Source organism: Zea mays, chromosome 10 (genome assembly GCF_902167145.1).
Source record: "Zea mays cultivar B73 chromosome 10, Zm-B73-REFERENCE-NAM-5.0, whole genome shotgun sequence".
Classification (NCBI taxonomy): Eukaryota; Viridiplantae; Streptophyta; class Magnoliopsida; order Poales; family Poaceae; genus Zea; species Zea mays.
In genome coordinates this window covers 39860450-39868150 of record NC_050105.1, presented here as the reverse complement: position 1 = coordinate 39868150, position 7701 = coordinate 39860450, and the positions used below count along the sequence as shown (strand labels likewise).

Here is a 7701-nt window from a genome sequence, read left to right as displayed (position 1 = left end):
GAATCAACTTTGCGAAGGCTACCATTTCAGGATATCAAATAAGTTTGCTCATTTAAAACTCAATGGTTTAACGACTGTTTAAATGTGTAGCATGACGAACAGAATGATATCATTATAAGTAGCAGTCGAGGGGGGGGCGAGGATGACGAGCACAATGCCCCGGTAGCGGTGCGCGCGGTCGGCCAGCGTCTCCTGGCGGCCGCCGTTGGGCAGCACGGAGTAGCGGCGCATCTTGGCAGCGTCGGCGGGGAGGAGGAGGTCCGGGGACGAGGGCGTGCGGTAGCGGACGCCACTTGCTGCGGCAGGCGGGGTGGGGCCGGGGGCGACTGGTTGGCCGCCTCCTGCTGCGCGGGATCCAGCGTTCCGCGTCGGGGCGCGCGGCGCGCGCGTTGATGGTGGATCTGCTGCTGCGTTGTGGCGGGGTTTGCATGGGGAGGGCACGCGGTGGGACTGCGGGATTGCGGGCACGGCGGGACTGCTCGGTTGCGGGCGCGGCGGGACTGCGGGCGCGGATGCGGGACTGCAGTGGGGACTGCGGGCGCGGGGAGGAAGGCGGAGCGCGCGATGGCAGAACGAGGCAGTATGGACGCCTACACTGCTAACATATAGAGTAGTAGAGATTTTGTCATGCTCATGGTTGCTTGGATCTGATTATTTGAGACACTTGTGGAGAATATTCCTGAACTATATGCTCTGTTTTAGGTACGTTTACACATCTTATGACTACCCATTTATAATTTTACTCACTGTAGCTATTTGTTTATAGGAAATCCATGGCCTCCATGGCAAAGGTGTTTCTGTTGAGAATATCTCTTCTCAGCTTTCACCATGCTTATATAGGATTTTCAAAAATGAATAGAAATAGAGCATGATCCTAATCTGATTTGATCCTTAAATTTTATATTTATAAAGTTTAGATCCCATTACCACCCCTACATCTAGGAGAAACAAATCAACATTATAAATAGATTGTGTGTCAGTGCTCCCTTTCATCTATTGAAGGAAAGGATAACCCACAGTTGTACAGGCTGAATAACTTTAGAAGGGCTACCTCAGTGGCTATTTCAGCTTTTTATTCTGATTGACAATTGATGTAGCATGGAGCGCATCCATTGAATTTATCTGCTGTTGCAACTGAGTAATTTCATTATCTAATTTGGAATCAAGAAAAAAGAGGCTTTAATTTTTAAAGCATGTAAGCATGGGCACGCAAAAAATGGAACTACAAACACCTTCAACTGCCCAACAAAAAAGACAAAACCTTGCAATGTCAGCATTTATCTTTAGCCCTGAGATCGCACCCGAGCAAACTGAAGCAGCTCGTCACGTTTTGCCTGGAAAAGAACATAGAAGCCAACATTACAGTTGATGCATTTTATGCTTTTGCTGCCATCTAATAACACCAGGTAGAAAGTACATTTTACATGATTTATGAAGATAACTAAACGATCAAATAACTCATATACATGAGTACATGGTTTAATACTGAGAACTGGTAAAACAAAAAAGAAAATTCATACCAACACTTTGTCACTATAACTTGAGAATAACCTTGCCAGGTTCTTTTGTGGGTTCTTTCAGTTCATCAACCCATCGTGCTCTGATTAGTGTGTATACATACCTCGCCGATTATCACTGTATCACCCTCCTTAACTCCCTCTTTCGTAAGAGCCCGGTTCATGCCACATGCCTCTAGGGCATGCTGAAACCTTTTCAAGGAATCCGAGTACCTTCATCAGGAAGAAGACGTTAGAAGATGTGTAGTATAGTGGCACCAACAGTTAGCACCGTGACAGAACTACTTACTGCCAGTTAGTCATCTGGACAAAACACTGGATTCCAGCCCCGACAACAGTCCATCTATTTGTACCCTTATCATGGAAAACCTCAAACTCATTCATGGGTGCACGTCTTTCCTTTTTTATTGCCTCAGACACGTGGTTCAGATTTTCTGGCCCACTCCATCCTACAGAAGTATGTAGTTTCAAGATGAAAAGGTCAAAAAACAAATGAAACATAGTGTAAAAATTACTTTCAGGCTTCAGTAAGTCATTGTGGCTAGGCAGTAGGCACAGCTGTAGCTAAACTGAGAGGACAAATAAGCACCTTCAGTTTCCTTCATCCTTTGCCTCTATTTCTGCAGAAGCTTGTAAGCAGCATGAATGACGTCCTGTGTGCCCTGCCTGTTTATTCACTAATGTAGAAAGGTTCGATGCCTTCAGACTATAGCTTTTCCCTAAATGCATTCCATCTATCAGATGCCTCTGGAAGGTCCATCTTATTGTACACCACAACATACGGTTTGTCAACCAAAGATGGGCTAAATAACTCCAGCTCCAAGCGAACTGCCTCAAACTCATATTCTGGTTGTTGTGCAGAACCATCAACGACATGCACCTAATGCTCCAACAATCCATAAAACAACTATCAGCACAGCCATACCATGCCAAGATATATAATATTATGACTGGTATTTTCATAACCATATGGAATTTGACTCATATAATAAGATTAGAGTAAAAAAGGGAAAAGGGAACATACCAATACAGAGCATCGCTCACTATGCCTTAGGAACTCATGACCCAAACCATAACCACGATGAGCGCCGTCCAGTAAGCCAGGAAGGTCAACAACTACCATTGTAGCATGAAAATCTAATGAGACCACACCAAGGTTCGGTAGCAATGTGGTAAAAGGATAACTGGCTATAGCTGGCTTGGCAGCACTAATAACGCTCAAGAGAGAACAACACACTTGAGGGCTTGACCATTGCAACACCAAATTGAACAGCCACAAATCCAACTCACCAAGGAGAGAACAACACACTCGAGGGCTTGACTGTAGAGGAAGACATGGAAAAAGTTCATCGGCTCCGCACCGCTATCGTAATCGATGTAAAAATCCTGCAACTCCCGTGAGCACAGGTGGTTCGGCGCCTAATGAGTCGGGATCACGTAATGCAATCCAAAAAATTCTGCAAACCAAGCGAGTAGCCAGGGAGGGATGCTGACCAGCAGGGGCACAGTCTGGTCCGGATTGTCCCCAAGTTGCGGCTCCCGGACCACCATGGTCGCGTGCTGGGTCTCCTTGAGCGCGACGAGCCACCGGCGCAGCAGCTGCACCTGTTCGTCCCCTTTGCAGGAGAGCGCTGCCTCTTCTAGCCTCTTCGCTGCCACCTTCGCGCTCTTGTAACTCCGGCTCCCCTGTGAGAGAACCAAGCGGTTCCTGGCGGCTGGCATCGGACGACGAATGGGGTGAAGCTAGGGATGAGAGCCGCCGCGCGAGCACGACTGTCTGCGGGATAACGTCTCTAGGGTTTTTCCTAGATGGGTCTTATACAATTTAATTGATAGATGGGCCTCATATGTTAACCAAATAACACAGCACACGCAGGCTACCGCAGCGCCAATAAATTGTACCATATCGGCCAGTCAAAGGTTGTGGTAGCAACTTATAAACCTTCCTGCTACAGAGGAAGCAGTCAGCTCGTGTAATCAGCTCATGGTATTGTGAACATGTGTCGAATTTTTGCGCGCGCGGATGGGCGGTGCGCGGCTAGGCGGCTAGGAGGTTAGTGTGGCGATGGACGATCCAGATTGAACAACAGCAATGGATGATCCAGATTGAACGAAGGCAGAACGACAGGCTACCCTTACAGCCTTAATAAGTAGTAGAGATAACTCCTTCTGTCCTCTTTTTCTGTTTACTTTGACTTAGGGGCAGCGCTTTGATTCTCACGGTCGGTCCTTTTGACTGAGCGGCTAGACTGGTTTCTTCTGTAGCTTATTCCAGGCTTCAAGGGTAAGCTTCCAGGTATCTTTTTGGGTAAGGCACTTTTCTCTTGAGATGGGTTAAGATGAGAATGGAAGCATAAGGTGAGGATTAGCTCTAATTTGTGATCTATGTTTTTAGAGAAAACCTTTCTTAAAAATAAAGATAACACACAAGCTCAACAATGACAAGCACAAACAAATCAAATGTTTTGAATAAGGGAAGAATAGAGTTTTTCCAAATCATGAACTACTGGGATTCAGGGGCTAAGCATAACTACTATTGCTTGGCTCCTGAATTGAGAACTATGCTAAATGCAACTTATGAGCACTAACATTAAAGCATCACATATGCACTCAAAAGAGGAGAAAACATGAAGCGAAATTCATTTTGAAATGCCCTAGGGGGCCACACAATTAGAGTTTTGCAAAACACGAGTCTACACGATTACCTCTCATACATGCAGGGCTCTAGCCAAAGTGAAGAAAAACTTCACTACCCAATGCATGCAGAGGATTTGGCATAACTAACTTCAGATCTGGCAGCTTCTCTTCTGGCAATGCTGGCGCACAACTTCAATCTGAGATATCTCCTGGATGGGTCAAGAGGGAGCTGATGTTGATGACTTCTTCTGGCGGCGACTGAGATGGCAGCACGGGGTCAAACTCTTCTTCAAGCGGGACTGGCTCTTGTAGCTCCTCAGAGGGCAGCGTGCTGGTGGGGTGCTTGCAGCTTCTTCTTTGACCTCAAGGGAGGGTGCTGGAATCTTCTTCATGGTGAGGGGCTCAAACAACTCTGGCGGGGGATCTTGGCAGGATTCAGGGTGCTCTTGCTTATCCATAGCCTGAGGGAAGACTGGAATTCCTTCTAAGACTATGGCTCCTTCCGGTAGTTCCCAAGCCTTCTTTTTCTCTCCTCTGATAGAGACCGGGTGACCTTCAAGAATCTGGGGGTCTTCAGCTCTCTTGGGTTGAACTGGGTTGGATGGAGCGGGCTCTTGGATCCGCAGGGCTCTACGTTGGTTATGGGTACTAAGTAGGCCTCCATCAACTTCTGGACGTGCTCATCCTTGGCTTGCTTCAGGGCTTCAACAGCAATGGCTTCACGACTTTCCAAGGTAGCTACACAGGCGTGAGCTGAGGTGAGATCCACATGGAGCTTACGATTGAGCTTCTCTGCATCTTCTGCTCGGGCAATCATCTAACGGTGGTGCTGAGCCAAGAAATCATACTGTGCATCCAGGGTGAGCAGGTATGCAGTGAGGTACGCGACTGTGGGGTCGTCCTCAAGCATCTGCTGACCTTCCAATGCACGCATCTTGGCCATCCAAACGGGACGGTCTCTCTGAAAGGGCGGAAAGAATCTGAGCGGTGTGTCGGCCACTTTTTCTTCATAAATCTGACACAGGGCCCTCAATGCCTTGCGGGCGACGACTTGGCAGGTGTCTTTGAATCTGTGCCCAGCAGCAGTGACACTCTATTCCACATGGTGCGGATTGGATCCAATGTATACAATCACGACACACTTCTCTGTGCCATGCTCGACGAATTCACGACCATCATACTCTGGTTGGCTCCTGATTCTGAGGCGAATTGTGCATGCTCTCAGCAACTTGGGGAAACCATCTTCATTCTGGCACAAGCTGGTTTGGCAGCGGACCTCCATCTGACTTCTGAGAGAAGGAAAGGGGGAAAGCATTTTTGAAATGAAGGGATGAGAGCAAGAACTTTTTTAAGAAAATAGTTTTGACTCAAAAACTTTTGATCAGGATAAGGGTTACGTCCTACGGCCAACCTAATAGCTCCGATACCACCTGAAGCACCCCAATCCTCTGAGACTCAAATATGATACAATTACTAGTCACAGGAGGCTAGTAAACACATTTATACATCAGATGATTACATATCTGCTTAAACAATACAAACCTATAAAGGTGGGCAACAACTTTAAGAGTTGGTCCACAACTCAGGACATATCATCAGAATGGGGCTGAAGCAGCCCGATTTACGCAACGAAGCAATTTAGCGGTCCAACAGCCACAGGCAAGGTTGGGAACAGTCGTAACTCTTACCCGATCTCCTTTTTCTGAAAAACAACAAATAAGCAAGGGTGAGTACAAATGTACTCAGCAGCCCACCTTCACCCGCGGAATGGGGAAATCAGATATAATGCATGGAATATCTAGAGCTCAGGATATTTTGCAGAAACAACAATATTTTATGCAGGGTTGTTTTGTCAAACATTTTGTATTTTGCAAAGCGCATCCTCTCCCAAAGGAGCAGGAACTTTTTCAATATAGAACAAAATCCCCTGGACTAAACCATCCAGGTATCTCAGCAGTTTCCCACTGGTTTTCATTTTCAAAAACAGCTACTGGACTTCCCGTCCACCATAGCTCACGGCTCAACCATCGGACCTTTTAAAAACCATTTTTCTCAAACGCACCCTTTTTTGAAAACAAAACATTAATTGCCATACCATATCAGACTCGTCCATTCTTGTGGATACGGACTATTCGAATAGGCTTTCAAACTCTACGCAGAGGTGTACACTTTACCCACTAGTCCGGTTTCTGCGATCTCACCGTCGTGAGACCTGAATGCCAAATCTCTTTCTTTCTTCACACGTCCTAACCTTAAGGGTTATACCGGAAGGAGTCAGGCCACCGCCATATCCAAACCGGGAAAACATTCCCCCTCTTTATCCTCCCGGTGCTCCCCAACCTTCATAACCCTGGGGTTGGACCGTACGAGTTCAGATTGAGTGACTGCCCACACAGTCTCGAGTGGTTGTACTTATCATGAGTACAGGTAGTGAAGGATGACAAATCGGTCCTTATGTGAGGGGACAATCCTTCTGCTCACACCTAAACCAGCTGAGCCATCACCTTAGGCCCTCCCCTAAACCAGGGATTCCCTAATCATCCCTACTCAAAGGTGATAAGGGTGAAAACCCTTCATCATACACATTTTGAAAAGCATTTTCTTTTGAAAACTCACACCTTTCCTCAAATCATTTGTAACAAATATATCAGGGATTGATTGCGGCAAGCGGTTAGGTGGCCATAATAACTTGTCTCAAAATCATATCATGCATAAAATAACAGGCTAAGGGTTGTGGTTGAAAAACATAGATAATTTATGCATCAAAGGGATCCAGTGAGCTTGCCGTGCTTATCCGGCGAAGGGGGAAGAGGAGCTCGCGGAACTGGCTTCTAGCTCCACTGCCTGGCGTAGACTTGCAGATCTGGCCTCCACGAGACGGCACGAACGCTCCGATAACTATGCAACATGAACAAACAAACATACAAACCAACAAGTATACCAACAAATATTTAGTATAGTGGTTAGAATAACGATATATGGATGGGTGGAGTCGTGCACTACAACACATATGACCTTTTATGACAAATGCTCAATGACAATAGAAGAATTCGTCACTAGATGACTATGTTTATGATAATTTCTAGGAACTAAAACAATTTCGTGACGTAAAAATGAACCTCGTCATAAAAAATATCATAACTTTATCTGTCGTGATGTTTATGATGATATGTCATGACAGTATGAGTGCGTCATATGAGAGAATCGTCATAAATCACTCTACATTATATGTGATAACACTGTATGACAATAAAATAATTACTACGAATTCCATGCTAGTAGCATGCCCTGTCTTTCTTTGTTGGGGTTTATAAAAAATTACGTTCTATGGTAGTAAATTTGGGTAGAATTCAAATAAAATTGGGTTTTAAAAAATTTCAAATAAAAGGTTCTATCACCGTCACCTCATAGACCGCATTGTTGGACCACTACTCCCTCTCAGGTCACGTCGATCGGCCTTGTCCTCCGCTCTCCACATCCTCTTCTCTCGACCCATCGCTAGCCAGGTCCGATAGAAGCAAGTTTCCTTAAACTAGTTTTAAAATTG

General features: G+C 45.8%; 1 long non-coding RNA gene across 1 annotated transcript; it reads right to left on the bottom strand.

Annotated features, from left to right (window-relative positions):
• Positions 1 to 1802: 1802 nt before the first annotated feature.
• On the bottom strand, positions 1803 to 2903 carry LOC109943137 (uncharacterized). The gene is made up of 4 exons (XR_002265825.2): positions 2808 to 2903; positions 2542 to 2633; positions 2107 to 2397; positions 1803 to 1966 (listed from the first exon to the last, which is right to left on the bottom strand). It is a non-coding gene; the product is annotated as an uncharacterized lncRNA (long non-coding RNA).
• Between the last annotated feature and the right edge of the window lie 4798 nt (positions 2904 to 7701).